The 21,046-nt window shown below is 35.2% G+C and overlaps 1 protein-coding gene across 3 annotated transcripts in view; it reads right to left on the bottom strand.

Annotated features, from left to right (window-relative positions):
- Positions 1-21,046, bottom strand: part of Trps1 (trichorhinophalangeal syndrome I) — a 232,228-nt gene that overhangs the window by 112,139 nt on the left and 99,043 nt on the right. The window lies entirely within an intron of this gene.

Below are 21,046 nucleotides of genomic sequence, written 5' to 3'. Positions count from 1 at the left end.
AGTATAGTATTTTTAAATGATTTCACATCACCATAAAGTAGATTTCACAGTATTGTAAAAGGCCATGTCTCCAAACACCTTGTTTCTGTCTTCATAATTTCTTTCCTCATTGCAATTAATACAAAAGCATGAGTTCAACTGGCTAGTTTGTATTGGTTCACTGACATTGCTCCAAATCAGATCCTGCCTCCTATTTCAATTTTTTTTTTTAATGTGAGAATACCGTACAGAGGAGTTACAATTACATGGGCAAGATAACGAGTACATTTCTTATCAAGCATTGTTGCCTCCTCTTTGTTTCCCCTTCCCATCTCTTCCCATACTCCCCCCAATTTCCCCAACCCAATCCCCCCCCATCAAAGTTGTAAAGTTCGTTTTTTGATATAAGGACTTGTACATCTCATTGTTGCTGGGGCCACCTGTATCCCTAGTTAAATGATTTGTTTTTGCCCTTCCCCTCAACAAATTATACCAACATCAAATACAGTGAAAGCAGGGGTTATACCATGGGGAAGGGACATACAAAGCAACATAGAAATCATCTTATAAGGGCTGGGAAGGTGGCTCAGTGGTAGAGCGCTTACCTTGCATTCATGAGGCCATGGGTTCGATTCCTCATGCACCACATAAGCAAAAAAGAAAAAAGCGGGAAGTGGCGCTGTGGTTCAAGGGTGCTAGCCTTGAGCTGAAGAGCTGAGGGACAGCGCCCAGGCCCAGAGTTCAGGCTCCATGACCAGACCCCCCCCAAAAAAAATTAAGAAATCATAAATATGTTAGAAATAATTGCATGAAAGAAAAAAAAATATGTGAAAACTGATCATGGGGTTCATTCCCCTAACATCAACTTATCTGACCTTTTCTGCTTGACTCAGACATATATTACAAATAAGGGAAACCATAGGACCTATGTTTCTTTGGGCCTGGCTTACTTCACTTAATATAATTTTTTCCAAGTCTTTCCATTTCCTAACAAATGGGGCAATGTCATTCTTTCTGATGGAGGCATAGAATTCCATCGTGTGTATATACCACATTTTCTTGATTCATTCATCTACTGAGGGACATCTGGGTAGGTTCCATATCTTAGCTATGGTAAATAATACTGCAATAAACATAGTTGTGCTGGTAGCTTTAGTATGGTCTTGTTTGTGATCATTTGGGTAAATGCCCAAAAGTGGGATTGCTGGGTCAAAGGGGAGCTCTATGTGAGTTCATTTTTTTTTAACCTAAGTGAATGCTTTACATGTACCGTGGAAGTTTCTTATTTCTCATGGGTAACAAATGTTTGTTTGTTTGTTTGTTTACCATGTAAAGTATCAGCACAAACTTGAAGGAGAGAACTTCACATTTATAGGTCTCTTGCTTCATACTCCATTTTTATATAGTTATGATTTTCCTTCAGAGACTGTGAAACATCAGCAATTTTCTACCTCATATCAATCATGAATAAGATGCTATTTCAGAGCAACAGAGGGAGCTCACACATACTGTATTGCTCTCTTTCTTCTCCTTAAATACAAAAAAAATTTATGTGACATTTTTTATTTCTTGGCTTGTTAGACCCCCATCCCAGACATCATTTTAAATCAGCACAGCAGTTAAACTGTTTCTGTTCTGCCACAGATAATTCTCTTTACATGTAATTTAGATTTTCTTTTAGAAGAATCTACCTATGAAATGTCTTTGAAATTAGTTGATAGTTATGACTTGTTCTGTTTACTTTATTGTGTTAAATAAAATGTATTCTTGGAATTATACATTTCAATGTTTGAGAATGAGAACTGAATCTCATTTAACACAGGCAGTCAACATTTCAAAATCAACTCTTGTCTACAGAGCACTATACAGAAATCTTATTAACAGTCATAGAAACTTAATAAAGCAAAGAAGCTCAATCATATATAAAAAGCCATTAGAGAATAAAATCTTCTGCCAGGAAACACTTAAGTCTATGTGGATCAGCTAAGCAAAATAGGTTGAAGGTCCATGCTTATTGCGTATATAAAATCCATCTTCTGACTGCATCTTAGGGATACAATTGGCCATTCAATAAACATATCCTAGTCATTAAAAATTTTAACATAGAAGAAAATACCCATATGTAAGATATGTGCATATGTATCTTACAAATGTATGATATGTGTACATATATCTGATCCATAAAATTCAAAACTGAATTTTTATTTTTATATAATTTATCAATGAAAGGTCCAAGTTTCATGGAAAGATGAACTAATAGGTCACTGAATGGGACCCTGAGGAATTTAAGAACCAGACAACCATCCTTGCTTCTAATTTGCTCCAGGTTTAATCTTAGTCACACTGTACAAAGCTAACATTTATCCTCCAGTGTTCTGCTAATTGCTTGGTGCTATGTTGACTACTGGGAATGAACCACAAGACACATCACTGTGAACTGCAGGGATTGCTTCAGTGATCAGGACATTAAAAACTCCCCATCAGCAAAAAGGGAGAATTCTTTACTAAACTCAGTGATACAAATTATTTCCAGGTGGTGATAATTATCACTTGTGGTATTTGATATTCCGGACTTTACATCTAAATTTATACTTGACAAGTTAAACTTTTCATCATGCGCCTTTTCCCGTAATCTCTCAAAGGCCAAAGACAAGGATAGACGGATTAGTGATGGGTGAAACCAATTCCACCCAAAATGGCAACACTTAATTACAAGCCTTGTTGTTTATAATTAACTGTGTAAATCACTAACTTGAAAGTTTCTTTTCAAAGTATTTAAAACCAACTCTTTTCCCAGGAGGATTTAATACTGTGTATTATTATTACATAGTTAAGTATTATTTTGTTTCCTCTCTGAACAACATGTACCAATGATACATCTTACCAACTGTCTTGCCTGTAAATTTGGAAAATATTCATCAATGGCCTGAGTAGTACTGGTCTGTAGATTTCAGAATTTCAAGACTATTTTATTTGTTACTTATGATACATATAGGTGTATGAAAGGTACGAAAAGGCAAAATAATCAAATAAATAAACAGTGGAGCAAGGCACTACTGTGGCTCATGGCTACAATTCTAGCTACTGAGGAGGCTGAAGTCTGAGGATGGAGGTTCAAATCAGGCCAGGAAAAAAATTGTGAGACTCCAATTAACCACCAAGAAGCCAGAACTGGAAGGGTGGTTCAGGTAGTAATCATGTCACTGCCTGTGAAGTCAGGGACAGCCCAGGCTCTGATTTTAAGTCCTGGTATAGAGACGTACAGGGACACACACACACACACACACACACACACACACACACACCACACACCACACACACACACACACACACACACAGAGTGAAATTGCCATCTGGCATTAAGGAAGCAGTTCCTGAGGGTATAGAATGTCAATTCTTAATGCCAGAAAGTAAAGGAGTGAGCTTTCAGAGAAATCTTCTTAGAGGAACTCATTTTTGATTTTTCACTAAGCAATGTTTAGGATTAGAAACCATTTCCTGAGAGCATACTATGTGCTAGATATCATCTACGAAATATCGTACTTTATTATTTCTGTTTCTAGTATTACACTCATACTTAGAGTCTAGAATGATAATCTAGTTTCACAAATGATTAATTGGAGGTATAGAAATATATAAACAATCTTGGTGGTGGCATAGTGAGAGGAGATAAGATTTTCAGTTTGAACTCAGCTCTTCTAATTCTAAACTTTTGTATCTTCTAACAATGTCAATTAAAAAATTGGAAAAAATTATATTAAGTGAAGTAAGCCAGGCCCAAAGAAACTTAGGTCCCATGGTTTCCCTTATTTGCAATAACTAGTATATGTCTGAGTCAAGCAGAAAAGGTCATATAAGTTGATGTTAGGGAAATTAACCCTAAGATATGTATTCAAATGTTTTTTTTTCTTTCAGGTGACTGTTTCTAACACATTTATAAGATTATTTCTCTGTTGCTTTGTATGTCCCTCCCCCATGGTATAACCCCTGCTTTCACTGTATTTGAGGTTGGTATAATTTGTGGAGGGGAAGGGAAAAAACAAATCATTTAAATAGGGATACAGATGGATCCATTACAATAATGAGATGTACAAGTTGTTATGTGGAAAAACGAACATTACAACTTTGGTGGGGGTGGGGAGGAGGATTGGGAGGGGAGGGATGGGAAGGGGAAACAAAAGAGGAGGCTACAATGCTTGATAAGAAATGTACTCATTATCTTGCCTATGTAATTGTAACCCCTCTGTACAGTATTTTCACAATAAAAAATTTTAAATTAAAAAATTTTAAAAATTGAGTGTAACTCATTGTACAGGTTTGTGAAAATCAGAAGGGAAGGAAAACATGGATGTACATATACTACATTTGCGATGTCCAAAAAATGTTAACACTGAGTCAAACAGAATGTAAAGGTATAAAAACAACTCTCCAGTTCTATTTGTTATCACACAAAGTCAGTACTTACTAAGGGACTTTATTGTCAATGTTAATAGAAATAAAAGGAGTAAGAAATAAAGAGCCCTTCCTTAGTCAAGTGCAGATCTAATAGCAAAGAGATGTCTATGACACAGTGTGGCAGGTTCATAAAGAAAGGTAATGACAAGATCTACAAAGAATGGTTAGTGGTTTGTTCTAATTAAAATAATAATAATAATAACAATAACAACCTAATCTCTTAAATTAACAATTTTACTTTTGCAACCATTTCTAAATAATTATGTCCAGTCTATCCTCTCTCTAATTCCTGATTTTCCTGGTTAATTCCTAATATCATAAGGATCCATTATCAACACTTAAATTCTGCTCCAAAGAACCATGTATGTAACATTCTTCAAAGTCTGTGCAGAGTATAGTTCCTGGTGAATGCAAGTTAGATAGCATTTGGTCAGAGAAATTTTGGAACTCCACACACCATCTCTCTGTCTTTTCAACTCTTCACATGATCATCCTGACTTTAATCCTCACAATTTAGAGTCTCTAGACTAGTTTTTATCGCTCTGGATTATAAAATTCAACCTGAAAGTCTTAACATGCTTTTAGTAGAAAGAAACTAAAATACCTACTCTAAACATTACCAAAAGTTTACAAACCATAAATATTATGGTCAGATTGGAAGACTAGTAGAGAAGTATGATTAACAAAATATACAGCAAAGCATAAGTAAATATTAAGGGATATTTTAAAGATTATTAATTCTGCAATTGTATGCAAATTCAAAATATCCAACTGATGACTGGTGGTTCTACCTACAGCCTGTATATTATCTACAACAAAATCAGCAACAAGGGATTTACTTTAGTTAAGATTTCCTATTCTGAACAAAAACAAGAGCTAGACTATAATCCTAGCTATTCATGAATCTTACAATCTCATCCCCAATTAAACAGAAAAATAATGACTAAAAGTAGAGCAAGTGGTAGAGGGCAGCAATAAGCAGAAAAATCCAAGTGACAGCACAAGGTCTTGAACTCAAGTCCTAATAAGACCTCTATGGCATTCTTGATCTTTTACCTCTGTAGAACTAACATCACCAGTTTTCTTATCAATGGTCAGTTAAGTAAATTACTGAAATGCAGAATCATGAAAATGACATATATAACATTATTTTAATCATTTAAGGTATTGATTTATATGATTAAACAGTAAATCACATAAAATGTGTTTTTGAAAATCTTTGAGTTACATACTAAGTTGTACCTCTGTCATATTTTATCCACTTGAAAAGTAGCTTCTACTTATCAACACACTTCCCAACACTAATTTGAGTAAGTGATTTGTATTTTAAGATAAAGCGTAACTATCAGAAAAGTTAAATAAGTAAAAAAGTAAAGAATTTCACATGAGAGCAAAGTGCTCGTGGTTCACGCTTATAATCCTAGCTACTCAGGTGGCTGAGATCTGGTTTGCAGCCAGCTCTGGCAGAAAAGTCCATGAGACTCTTATTTCTACTTAATCACCACAAAACTGGAAATGGAGCCTTGGCTTCAGTGGTAGAGCACTAACTTTGAATAATAAAACTAGGAGATGGTGTCTGGATCCTGAATTCAAGCCTCAGGAGCTGGCACCAAAGAAACCACACCCCCCTCAAAATAAAAATTCCATGGGAAAACACTCTTTAGCACTAACAGTTATGTAGGCTCTTTCATATTAAAAAAATAAATAAAACAAACAAGCTTTACTCACAGCATTCTATCTCCAAATCCCCAATGCCAAAACAAAAAGACTACCCTAAGAGTCCACTCATCCCTGATGCATCGTATGACTGATAGAATAAAAGATCACTGACACAGTTTAGACAAAATTCTTGACTGTAATACAATATGCACTAAATAAGCTGTCATGCATAGACTGTGGCAGAATACTTATATCACACACAGCAGGATCCAAAATGAGTAGTTCTACAGTGGATTACACCACTAAGAAGGATCAGGGGTCAGAGGAACCATACAGAGCCCCACCATAGACAACAATGTAATGCAATGTCCTTCCAATGTCCAAAACAACTCACCATACAGCTTCTGCAAAAGAGATCAATGGTGATAGCAGAGGAGAAATGCAAGATATGGAAGCCTCCCCAGTATTCCATTTGTAATCTGTCACATCTCATCACAATAGGACTACTGCAATTTACAATTTACAGTGTTGCCAACTTACAATTTAAATGAGTGCCTTGATATTTTCAAAGAATGAACTGTGTACACATCAGTCAGAATGACAAAAAAATGCCTGATCAGGTTCATTTTAAATCTGTCTTTTCTTTAGCAATGGTAACTAATCACTATCATTATTTTTACTGTTTACAGATGCGATATTTATCAGGCAAAATGTAATTTGGAATCCTTTCTTGCAGCTAAACCTAATTCATTTTCTGACTTTCAGAAATATTTATATCCTTATTAGATGTATTATGTCTTTATACTTGTTATATTGAGAGGATTCATTTATTTTGGGGAACAGTGTTTAAAAAAACTAGCCTGAAGACCAAACAAACAAACAAACGAACAAATAAATAAAGTAGGTGAGAGCTAAGAGAGGGAAGCCTTAATCTGGGGATAAGGGAAAGGATTTAGGCGCCAGCCACTCCTAAGTTTGCACCCTGCATTTTAGACTCTTGCTTCCCACTATAGCCTATGGCAACAGTCTTAATTTGCTTGCCTCAATTTCCACATCTGTAAAATGGGAATGATGATAGCCACCTCCTAGGCATGTTGTGAGAATTAATTAGTGCTTGTGAAACGCTTTGAAGATGAAACAGGTTATATAAGTGCTATTATTATTATGAGAGAACTGTCCGATGCTATAATTAAAAAATGTTAATACCTACCAGGTGATCTACTCCAAAATGATCATGGTTCTCTGGGGGTGAGGGACAAAAAAGCACAACTCTTAACTTTGTCCTCTCCTTGTACAGAATAAAATCAGGAAGAAAGTTCACACAATTCTGTTATCTAGACCAGGCAAGGTGTCCATACTCCCCCTCTGTAAGCCTGAAATAAACAATTCCATGAAGTCATTAAGGCAGTTTGGAAGCATGTGGCTATCCTAAGGGATATGGAGGCCCAAAGGAGACAAAAAGAATATGAAAAAAGACTGAAGCTATTTACTTGAAGCACCAGGGAAAAATAAGCATGTTGGTTCAATGTTGTATCTTCATTATCACTGTCATTTGAAAGCAGGTATGGATATTGACAGAAAGCAGTGATTCAAGATCTGTGAGTTCTGTTGCTGTGGTAGGTTCAAATACTTCCAAATGAAGTTTTGTCTACTTTGTTTCTCTCAAGACTCAGAACAACATAAAGGTTGTTAAGGCATTAGCCTCCAAAAGATTCCTTAAATTTTCTTTTGTTTTTAATTCTTGATTTTGTGTGACTTACCAGTCTTTGATTGTAGAGTCAGTAGGAACTTTAAAAAGTTTTACTAAAATGAAAGGTTTAAATTGAAGATAACTCTTCAGCAAATAAAAAAATGGTGTCCCTACCATTTTCTTCATTTAAGATTTACTTCAGTAACTTGTTTAAACCAAAAATCAACTCTATTTTCATGAGGTCAATTAAAATGAACCAAACCAAAATGATAGGCGTAAGAGTCTAATTTAATTTTGTCTGGATTTCAAAATAGCCCACATCGCAGTTTGTAGACAATTGACTTATCTTATAAAATCCTTAGGTCTGTTGCTGACCAAAATAATTTAAGAAATCTCTCTGAAACAGCTCCAACAACAAGCTTATATCTGCTAATGCCCTTAAAAATCATCATAAAACACAAAGGTCCTAAACATAAGGACTTGTTACTTATAATTGATCCAGACAAAATGAATGAAAATGAAATCTAAAACATTCAATTTTGAGGGAATATTATGAAATGAGAAGGAAATTTCAGATGAAAATTGAAATCATTCCAAATCAGTGAAGCGGCATTCTGGAGAACATAACTGTGGAGAAGAGACCAGTGATTAAGAATCAAGATCTAATACCAGGCATTAAGTTCAAGTTCCAGACTGTCATGTACTTGCCCTACTTGATATTGACCTTGCCTCTGGCTTTGTTAAGGTCTCATTTTCTTCTGTAAAATGAGATTCATCACAGGATTGTTGTGAGAATGTAATAATGAACATATAACTTTCATAAATTAACATATAAAATGCACCAATGTTTGGTCCTCAGAAACAAGATAGATACTAGGTTGGATGCAGCTGGCAGTAACGGGAGCTTGGCACCCATTAGCTTTTGTTCAGACACTAGGTCTATGTGTTAGCTAAGATTTCAGTATGACAACACATTTTTTTCTAAGTACACCTGAATATGTAGACCAAAAAGCTATATTGTACTGAACTGCACAATAAAACTGATAAGTATCCAGAAATCTATCAAAGTCAATTTCACCAATAATATTCAGACTAGCATAACTTACACCAACATGAATTAAATCACAACTGTTTCACTGAAACTGAGGCCCTCAGATACACCAATGCCTCAATATTTGAATTAGTTAAGCCTCATTGTGTTAATTCAGTTATTTACTTCATTCTCCAGGGTAACTGCTATGATATTCCTAGATTGGGTTTTTGTGAAATACTAAAATTGGTGGACCTAAGATATTATGAGAAATAGAACCTAACTGGAAAAAGAATATGCTGCTATGAATTCAGCTTAGTGTGTCCTACAACTGTGGTAATTTATGTGGTTATACAACACGAATTATAGTCATCCTTTAGTAACTCATTCGGCTGTACAGTGAAAGAGTACAATAGTTAACATTATGTGTTTTAAATACATATATCTGCCTAGTTCCTGTCTAGATAATTTAAATCTCTTCCTCACTATTCCTAAAGGATTTCACATATTGCTAATATTTAATCATCTTAAAAGAGCAGGTGATTAAAATACCACAGGCTATTCAATAGTATTAATTATTTAACTCTTGAAATCATTTGAAACTTAAGCTAAACTAATAAGAGTACAATAGTAAGAGTACAATAGTACAATCCACTATATGGCATATGTATACTGAAATATTTTTATTTAACTAAATACATATTATATGAATTGTACACACACAAACATATGCCTCTCTGGCATATGTTTTGGTGTTTGGTGTTTGTGGGTGCTGTGCAGTTTGCTGTTTTCCAGACAGGATTTTGCAGTGTAGCCAGGCTGGCCTTGAACTTCATATGTATCATAGGATGTCCTCACAAACCCAAGCCTGTGATTATAGGAGTATGCCATCACTCCTTGTTTGAGAATGTTTTTTAAACAAGAAGCCAAATGCTGTTTACAAAAAATATGGAACAAAAAATGTATAAACCTTGTCTCAGTGGTTGATCATTTTTAAAACAATCAAATCTTTACTCCAATAAGCAGTAATGAGTGATATTTGCAGGAATATTTCTTTTAAAAAGCAAAGACAGAGCATTATTATTAAATGCCAGGCACATTTAGAAGAATACAAAATCTGACATGTTCTTGTCTGCTATGTTTCCAGAAGGAAAGAATATATGTCAGAGAAAATAGGGGGAAATGTAAAAATGTCACACACACACACACACACACACACACACACACACACACATACACACACACATGTGAGTTCTTACTTAAGCAACCTTTTAAAATTAAGCTATTTAAAAATATTTTCATAAGGATCTAATGTAAGCAGACACCTGTTAACTTGGGGAAAGAATATACACTGCAATTTATTATGCGGAGCTGAATAAGCAGCTTCTCCCTGGATTTCAATTCACTTACTTTTTAACCTGGAGTAGAAGGTCACTCTACAGCCAGGTTGGTTACAAGAAAGGCAAATGTCCACAAATACAGACAAGAGACAGTTATGTAACAATTCTGAAAAACACACCCGACTCCTGTTTCCTCACAAAGCCCCGTTCAAATGTTTACATTAATAAAAATGCCATTACATTTGTCAACTACATTTGAAGTTTATCACTAAGTAATTTCCTAGAAGCTAAGTTTTTAATCTACCATCCAAATTACGGGAAGTTTACTTAATTTAACGTTTTAATTATATTAAGTAATATATCAAAGGTTTCATTCATGCCTGATAAAAATCATAAAAGTGCCATATCAAACAGCAAACACTTAAAAGATGTCTTTTTATTACCCATGCTTTGTTAAGCTGTCTTTCTATGTATCACTTCAACATCTCCCATCAGTGTTCTCTGTTCTTTATGCTAAAATGAAATAGCCTGCAGGCTCTTTGGCTTTAACTGAGTCACTGAAGGATGGGCTCAAGCTCATAGCAATTCCTGTCCTAGATCTGGGATCTGAAGCAAGTTATTTGGTACTCTGATCACTAACGTATCACACATAGTTAAGTGCTCCATAAAGGAAGTAATTACCAAGATGTCTCTCTCAGGGCCTCTATCTGCTTTCTTCCACTCAGCTCCTTCAGAAGAGATTCTCCAATCTTTTCCTACAATCCTCTGCCTCTTCTCCAGGAAGATCTACCCAGATCAGTCCAGTCACATGCATCTCAGTAAACAGTCCAAGGCTCTTTCTATGCTGTACTCACTCAGGTTTTCTTGTGTATCCTATTCTCTGCATCAAACAGCTAATGAATTCCTTGAGAACTAAACACCAGTGCTCTATAATAAAAGCTTTATAAATTAACTAGGGGTTACTGTAAAATCATATTCATATGCTCAACATGATGATCCTACCTAAAAAAAATCAAATATTGCTTGGTACCAGTGGCTCATGTATGGAATCCTAGCTACTCCGGAGGCTGAGATCTCAGGACCTTGTTTCAAAGCCACCCCAGGCAGCACTGTCCATGAGCTTCTTAGCTCCAATTAATCAACAAAAGTCTGGAAGTGAAAGTGTGGCTCAAGTGGTAGAATGCCAACTTTGAGTGGAAAAGTTAAAAGACATTGCTCAGACCCTGAATTCAAGCCCCAGTACTGGCACATACACAGAAAAGAAAAGAGAAGAGAAGGAGAGGGGAAGAGAGGGGAAGGGGAGGAGAAGGGAAGGGAGGAGAGGTAAGGAGGCCTGGGGAGGGGAGAAGAGAAGAAAAGGAAAGAAAGGAGAGGAAAAGAAAAGGAAAGGAAGGAGAAAAGAGGGAAAGAAAGAGAAGTCATCAAAGAAAAGAAAGCAAGTATTAAGGAAAGGCATTATACAAACCAAATCAACAAATTTAATGGTTCATTTGTATAACTGAGGAAATTTGAGACTTTCACAATTCTGTTGAATAACAAGCAAAAGAAAAAGGAAGCCAGAAGAAATCATCGTTAACACTACCGTTAAACTACTTTTAGCAGGCATATTACTGTCCGGTGAGTCTATAATTAAAGTTTCAGGTATTGGTAAATAAGACTACATTCAAATTCATGACCGAATTAGGGAGGGATAAAAAATATTCACAGCATAATCACTAATGTATCTTATTCAGAATGCCAGTCTTAATCACATACTCTTCTGATTGCTAACAATTAAAATCCTGATCTCTTTTTCTCCTCTTAATAAATGAAAGCCTTTGTGAAGAAGATGTAAAACTTGCCCTGTCATATTACTGACAAGTGGCACTGAGCTGGTAAAGTGGTGTATTAATACTGATTACATTGATTAATAGTACCATAAAAATTGGTTCAGTGGTGCTTTAACAGATTTTAAAGGTACAGATGAAAGATTTTCTGAACAGAATATATAATTGGTTTATCTCCAATCACAAAGAAGCATCTTTGAAAGTATGAATTAAGGAAGAATCAGACCTGTTTCTAGTTTCAATCAATAAATTCACTTAAAATTGAAAATACCTAATTAAGCAACTTTTAAGAAAATAAAACCCAAGGCTTAGGACCCATCCTATTAAATTCAATCACACTCATCCTTTATATAAATGAGTATGCATTCAGCCTCATTTACACACAAGAAGAATCAGTATTTATTATGTTTCCAATAAGATAGGTTTTAGGAAAACATTGTATCACATGCAGACAGACATATTATCAGTAGCATATTATCAGTAGATATTATCAGTTCCTTCTTTTCTAAGGAAAAGTTTCAATGCATAAATTGGTATTTTCTATTTTACTATTTTCTATTTTACTCCAACACTGTCCCTATGATACTTGTAACAAAGGGATTCTCCAATATTCTCTTTCCAACAGCTTACAAAGCTAACTTCTTGGAGTTACATGAATCTTCCAAGTTTTTGCAGATGGTCAGACAGATTTACGAGTCTTGGTCAAGCAGCATTTCTGCTATAATCTGTTGTTAAAAAAGGGCCCTCCAAGGATAAGATGTCCCTTAATTAAGGGATCCACTTGTTTGGGACAATGATTTTCCATCACTGTCCTGTAGTAATAATGCAATGAGTAATATTTTCCTCATATGCCCAAATGGATAACTGAGGAAAAGACATCACAAATACCTTTATAGAAATGAAGGAGGGGAAACTAGAAACCCAAGAGCCTAGGGCTGGGATGTAGCTCAGTGGCAAAGCGCTTGCCTAGCAAGTGCAACCTCCTGGGTTCGATCCCCAGTACCAAAAAAAAAAAAAGAAAGGAAGAAGAGACAGACACCCAAGAGCCCAATTCTGAAGTCAGAAATTCTTGTTCAAGCTTTGCCACTAATGAGCTGTGAGATGTTGAGTAAGTCATTCACTTCATCATTGCTATCTTCAGAATAAAAGAAATAATAATTATGGGCAATATTCAATAAAAATACTGTTAATGGTAACTTTTTGCTATGGTTATAAACTGGGGTTACCCAAGCTGGCAACAGCTGATTTGAAAAGTAGTGACCTCTCCAATTCTGGAAATGTTCTACCAACCCAGGAAAGGATCTGTCTGTTAAAGAACATCACGTAAGGAATTCTTGGCATTGAGTAAGAAGTTGTTCTATTTGACTTCTAGAGCTTTTAGTATTCTTGGAAATCTCTAACTTTCCCCAAAGGTCACTTCTGCACCTTGACTAAGTTAAGTTTTACCAACCTTTACTGGGTGTCTGCAAACATTAACAAGAATCAGTCTATGTCCCAAAGGGACTTCATTTCATTGGCAGTGAGACACACAGACAATTTTACAATAACATGGAGTATCTAGGATACAGCTTGATGAGCATCATATTTATAAGAGCTTTCAAAAACGTGATCTCAGGCAGAATCCTGAATTCAGATATTGGGGGAACTTTTTGTGCCAACCCAAAGATTCAACTTTAATGATGATATTTGTCCAGCTACAATGCCAACAATTTAATAGGCAAAACAAAGGAAACAAGAAGACTCCAACACCCCTACAGTTTCTCTTCAGATCGTATAAATCTTTCCAATTATTTTTAAATCAATAAATTACCTTAATTTCTCCCCAAATCAGAATTTTATTAACTATTTGTAGAGTTTATACAAATTGTGTCTACCTAAGGCAAATTTCAAAGGAAGAATAAAATCATTTCATATATACGATCAATGTTCCAGATCATTCCAGTACTAATAAATATGGATTACTCTCCAAAGCCTACAACACTGTTCAAATTGTGATAAACATAAATTCTAGACTTATGTAACCTTTTTTTCTATACCAAATGCTTGTGTATGTATGCAAATTACTTCAAGTTACAAATAAATTTAAAATTCCATTTTTACAAAGTAAATGTGACAAATATGTACAAATAAAGTCTTTATTGTCAAAGCAGGATAACTCTCATGTTTTATGTGCACAATACTGAGAGTTCAAGAAGTGGCACAGATTTTGATGATTATGATACTTCCAATAAAATGAATGAAATGATCATTCATGCAATTTTTTTCAAAGTGCTTTTGAGTAGACTTGTATCTATTTTCCAAAATGTCTTCTGTATCATTAAAAAATCATAATTGAGCAGAATATGATTATGGAAGAAAATTATGTTCAAAAGCAGAAGCAAAATGCATTTTATAATCTAAACTAGGGAGAATACATTTACAACACTTAAGCTGGTGCACTCCCTTCATAGCTGGATTGCTACTCCAGCAATAAAAGCAAGCAGTCTAACTACACTCACCTCTGTACCCTGCCTGCCTTTCACAGGTGTGCCTCAAGGACTTCTCCCTCCTATTCTTTGAATCATCTTGCAGACACTAATGAGCATCGCTCTTCAGCTTTAATTATTGGCCCCTGACAAGTCAACATAATAGGAATCAGCTTAACCAAGCAAACTCCCCAGCGACATGTTCAATTACTCAGATTCTGCTTCTCCAGGAGAGCGCTGAGAGGTTGCTAATTTAACACTGTCAAAAAAATAAATACAGGTATCACTTACAGTTTATCTTTTGACCTTTATGTCACTTAATATAACAGGCTATCTTTTCTTTCTTCTGTTATCATTCTACTAGAAAGGGTTTGCAGATTAAATATAGCATGAAGCCTTTCCAAAAAACAAAAACAAAATTAAAGAATTGGCCTGAGGTTCATGGGATGAATGAAGCTGTGTGATATGCTGGGGAACCTAAAATTGATGAAATGTGCTTAAGAAAACTCTTCTTATCTCTCAAAGGAAGAAAAAAGATTCCAATGTCTGAGCTGTCTACTGGTATTGCTTTATTAGTTCACAGAAGATTAGGGTCCTACTACTATGTCATACTATGCCCATAACGTATTTCATCATTGCGAAAAGAGATGCTTAAAACAAATGAAAACTTAAAAAGAATTTTATTTTTTGATTCATTTGCTTAATATGCATGGGGCTTGGGACTGAACCCAGGCCTTTGTATCTGCTGGGCAAGCACACCAATATTGAGTTGCATCCCTAAACTGAAGGGAATGATGTTAACCATAACTTACAACTGAAGTCCATAAGTATACTACACAGCAAAATGACTTGTTTACATTAATATATCAGTATGGAAATGAAGCAGGGAGAGTAATAGAGGAAGAGATTAACTGGAAAATACTGAAAAAACCTAGAAAGGTAACAGTGAAATCCTTCTCTACATAACTAATGTAAGCAAATAAAAATAAAACAGTATTGAAATTAGATACATTTTTAATTCAATACTTTAGAGTAAAATACAACCAGCAAATTGTACCATATTTGAGTATTGTGATAACTCCATTCTAACACAACCAGTTGATGAAAAAACAGGCAGTTTCTTTCCAAGTACTTTTACCTTCAATCTTTAACCATAGCAATAGTTACAATGGTAGGTTCGTTAATAAATAATTAATTTTGATCTGGTACAATGGAAGATAAGATGCCCTGGGAAATCATATGATATCTATCTTTACCACTGGCTCTGAAAGTAACAAAATTCAAAGCATGTGTATTAACCATGGTGGGCCAATTATAACCTCAGAAAATTTTGTTTTTAAATGACACTAAAGGCATATTATAGGTGTTATCTATGTTACATTTTTTAACTTTTTAATTTTTAAAAAATTATACCCACCTACTAAACCAGACAATGTATTTCTTCTTAAGTTTGACAGATGTGCTGCTAAAAGATTTCTACACATCTATCATTATTGTTGCTCATTACTTGTGACTGTATGTTATTTCATGATATTCTACTTCCTCCTCTAAAATAAAAAGTAAATTTTATAGGAAAATTCTAGCAAAGAATCATAATAGAAGAATGTCACTGCACATATTAAACAGTTTCAATGCATTTAGAATTCTGGGCTGAATCATGAGGATAAGTACCTTTTTTGGAAACTCTCTTTTCCTCATTTCTCAAAGCATCACAGAAGTAAATAAAATCAGTAGAAATACTGAGTTCTCTAGTAATAGACAAAAATTGGAAAACTGCTTACATTTCTGACCTTCTTATGAACTGACAATGTGTAAAGTTACTCATACTATATCCCTTGCAATTAAAACAGTATTTTAATGAGCTTATTGGGTTCTGAAACTGAGCATTTGCTAAACCTGATTTCTAAATTTGATGGCTTTACTAAATACTATTTTTCCTAAAATCTTCCTAAATCTTTTTAAGCTTTTTTGTTTTATTACACATTTACCATTTTTTTAAGTTTAAAGAAATCATTATAATGTCTGGTTGTAAAGAATATTACTGAAAACTTCCTGTGACAGCGTTTGTGCATTATTTCTCATTCAGGAAATTAGTTGCTAGAAAATATTCTCCAACTTAATGCAAAAGCAAACAAATGAGGAAAATCTGGAAAAATCAGATCAGCATTCCTAGGCATGAATGAGTAATGAGGAGGATTATTTTCTTCCTAAAAATCTCCGAACTCGACTGTAGGAGTATCATGGTCTTAAACATGAGTTTTCAAATTGACAAAACAGTCAAACATCTCAGGCTCTATCTAACCTGAACCCCATCCCAAACTTGAGACCTCTGAAAAGCAGAACTTTTTTACAGTCTCAGACTCAATGACCTGTCCTTTTGCCAAACACACCATGATATAGTAATGTCCAAATTAAATGACTGATTTGTAGTCATGAAACTGAGCTCAGTTTCACTTTCAGAGATTCCCCTCTACGGTTATAAAGTGCATGATTAGTGCACACATATGGCCAGTGGGTTCTACAACAGAGTCTCCAACATAAGACTCACCTCTTTCAACAACACATCCTTCAAAAGCTACTTGAATGCGAGATTTGTCAGTAGTATAATAGAGACAAATAAATTACAGTGTGGAGGCCAAAAGAGAAGAGATAAATTTCCCAGAGAGATTAGAAGAGAAGGCTAAGTCAATGGAGCTCTGAGATAACAGGCAGCTGATCCAGATGGCATGGGTACAGAGGAGAAGGCCCTTTCAGAGCAAAAGGGAGGCAGGAGGCCCAGGGATAGGTGAGAAGAAAGACAAAAAGAAAGAACAGGGAAACAGAGACCACTTTGATAATGACCATGACTGAAGCAGGCTAAAGCAGTAAAAACAAGTGGATCTGCCTCAAACACTGGGCAACTCTCCTTCCACTTCCTAGTTATAGATACTATGCTATCTCTTCCCAAAGTACCTGTGGGAGTCTCATTCCCCAAACAGCAAACCAGATAGAAGCCACTATTATAGCCTACTGGGCATTTCACAGTTACTGAAGGTTTCTAAGGTAAGGCTCCCTGGTTTGCAAGGATCATTCCCTGAATCATCCCATATTACAAATGCATTCGTCTTTTTCTCTGTCTTCTGCTAACATTGCTGTTCTAACTTTCAGCAAAATACCAGATAGATATTTCAAACAGGTGCAGGAGTAGATAGGGCAAATGGAACAGAATGTTTCAACATTTGTGTTTCTCTCTTCATCATCAAGAGTTCCTTTGTAGTGACTCAAAATGAAAAAGGAAAACTAACAGTTATTCATAAGGTTTCCAATATGTTACCAAGCATTAGTGACCTTTTCCATGGATTTTAAAAAGCAGAGTTGTTTGGCAAGGACTTGTTTTTTCCCCAGCTGATCAATTCCCTTCAGATTAGAGCATATGAAGCAGAAGGCTATAAGGACAGACCAAGTACATCAGCATATGGCTAAATAGGCAAGGCTAAGAGCAGTATATTTCCACTCTGAAACCAGCAGCCAGCACCCAAATGATGTCTTCTGCTAAAATTATGTTAAACTCATCAAAAAACTTCAAAGAATATGCATAATTTCAATATACAATTCTATATGGTGATCTCAATTACATTTTCCTAAAAGGCCCCTATGTTAAAAAAAAAAAGTCAAAAGCTCCACCCAATGTATTGGTAAACTCTAGGCATCTATATTCACCCTAGCAAGTATTGTTCTACCTCCAAAAGCTTTGCATTAATCCTTTAAGTAATTAAGAAACTATAAGAAAACAAAATAGCTTTTTATTATAGATAAAAAAAGGTGCTGGGTTATACTTTTTCTGAATGATTGCTTTGGAAAATCATGGTACTCAATTTCATAACCTTTTCCAGACCCATAAATATGTGTTGAAATTGTCTATTGACACTCTAACAGTGCCTCCATACCCAAACCAGCAAGGATGGAACTAGTTCTAAGTCCCTTAAAGTTGAACACATTGGTCTTAAATTTTCACATCCTTATTCTGTGGTCTTTTGATCTTTTCATTGTGTCCTGCCACCATATCACTGATATGATTGACTCTTGGGAGTACATTACAAATTCATTGTCTTAAATAGACTGGATGTTCTCTATGATAATAAGTATATCCTCCTGTCATATATCCTGAATGTTTTGGGGAGTCATACAGCAAATTTGGCAACCTAGTTAAGCTGGGAAGTCATCTGCCTAGGAGAGAGAAATTTAACCATTTTTGGTGGCGATTCCTTTTTTTATGTTAATTATGGCAATGTGCCACATCTCCAATCTGCCTACATTCTTACATTAATGACCCTAAATTAGTCCATGCAAAGGACAGAACTGAGGTTCACTAATTCCTTCAATCTGCTTCCCATCTCATCATGCATTTCAAATTCAAAAGATGATGCATTATGTCCATACCAAACTTTCTTCCTTTTAGTTCTCCATGTTCAAGCATGAACCAGACCAAAGAAAATTAAGAAAGAAGGTCAAATGTATTACTGTATCCCATCTCCATAGCACAATACCCCCTAGATATCATCTGATCACCATCACATAACTGGAGGACAATAACACATTTCTGGGGATGGTTTTATTTGACACTAAGTCTACTATGCCAACCCACAACCAGATAGTCTATCTTAAACTTTATTCTATGGCCAGGTATAAATAGACATATGATGGGAAACAAGTACTGGAGTAACATAACTTAATATGGGATGAACAAAGATAGTAGTCCTACTGTCAACATTGAAAAAGTAATGAAACAACATAAGATCTTCCACTGGCTCACAATTAAAGCTCTTAATTTTCAATTGATTATAAATGGACATCAAAACAGTAAAGACACTGTTGAAGACCCGCTGTCCTACCTCCCCTATGGAGAGAGAAAACCCAAGTGGAACCTCTCCTACTCAGGCATCCTAGTACTTGTCTTCCACAGAAAACAAAGTTAAAATTTGGCAAAAGGAATCATATTTCTCACTGTATCTTGGTGTTATACAGCATTTTAGCAATTATGTATAAACAAGCCTTTATTCCTCCAATGCGTTTTACTTTGTGGGCTTATATTCATTCTCCCTTCAGCCTGTACCTAATCATTTATTTCTTTTTCTTTTTACATTGTTCACTCTGTGATGTATGGCAAATTAGTTTTTCTAATTCATAACTACAAATATATTTGTGTAACAATCTTATGAGAGATTACATATACTTTTAGGGATGTATCAGATGATCTAGAATCAAATGTACATTTGTATTAATGTGTATTAAGATATATGAAACATTGTGCAAATGATAGAACAACTTCCTTACCTAGATATGATAGAGGGTATTTAGGACACTAATACAGCATAATTACTTTGCTTTGGGAGGTGAAGACCAACATGCAAAATGTAAAATCAGCTGTTTCTCACAAAAAATATATCTTACCACATACTTCATCTGCAAGGATAACCTTGCTATAAGAATACCTTTTGTTTCCAACTGCTTTGAAAGTTACTTAGGACAAAGAGTGGCAGGCAAGGTGTTTGATTAAGGTACACTACACACACAAAATGAAATTCCTTACACACTTAATTGATGCTAATCAAAGTGAAGATTATTAGAGGCAATTGCTTACACTTTATTTTAAAAGTACGCCTATTTCAAAGCCTACTAAACACTATAAAATCTCAAGATAAAACTTGCTGCTTTTATGCTTTAGTGCTCATGCATCAGCACTGCAAGACACACTATATTTGTAAGTAACAATATCTATTATGCAACTCTATGAGGATGAGTTCCCCCATTTACTTTCTCTAGTTTTTTAAATGACAAAAACAATAGACTTATTATTACTCACTGGTTGGTACCAGTACATCAATAGGTTACCTAACAGCATTTAAAATATTGACACAAAATGGATAGCATGTTATCACTGGCCTTCTAAAACAAGCTTTTAGCATTTTAAACCTAGACGTTTATCTTTGATGTTGCATTATGATTGGGAGAACACTAAAAGTTTTCATATTATGCTATAAAAAGAACTAAGTTGGTATGAGTTCATTTTAATGTATTTCTAGAATTCATGTACCACAAATAGTTTATGTTTATTAGCCTTAAATGTTCAGGTGTCAAAAAATAAATAACTTAGCCAGGGACTAGTGGCTCACATCTGTAGTCCTAGCTACTCAGGAGGCTGAGATCTGAGGATATGATTTGAAGCCAGGCTGAAAAGACATGAGACTCTTATCACTAATATACTCATCAGAAAAAAAAAAACAGAAGTGGCACTATGGCTCAAGTGATGTTCTATCACTTCACTAACCTTGAAGAACACAAAGAGGATCAGGGACAGTGTCCAGTCCCTGAGTGCAAGCCCCAAGACCAGCACAGAACAGAAACAAATAACTAAGCCTGGTGCTAGTAGCCCATGTCTGTAATCCTAGCTACTCAGGAGGCTTTTTTTTTTTTTTTGAGGATTTTGATTCCAAGGCAGGCTGAGCAGGAAGTGAGACTCTTATCTCCAATTAACTACAAGGAAGGAAAGTTAAGAAATGACAAGAAAGAGAGAGAGGGGGAAGGAAGGACAGAAAGAAAGAAAGGAAAGAAGGAAGGAAGGA

The sequence above is a fragment of the Dipodomys ordii genome, unplaced genomic scaffold (assembly GCF_000151885.1).
Source record: "Dipodomys ordii isolate 6190 unplaced genomic scaffold, Dord_2.0 Scaffold17, whole genome shotgun sequence".
In the NCBI taxonomy this organism is placed as follows: domain Eukaryota; kingdom Metazoa; phylum Chordata; class Mammalia; order Rodentia; family Heteromyidae; genus Dipodomys; species Dipodomys ordii.
This window is presented reverse-complemented; position numbering and strand designations above follow the sequence as displayed.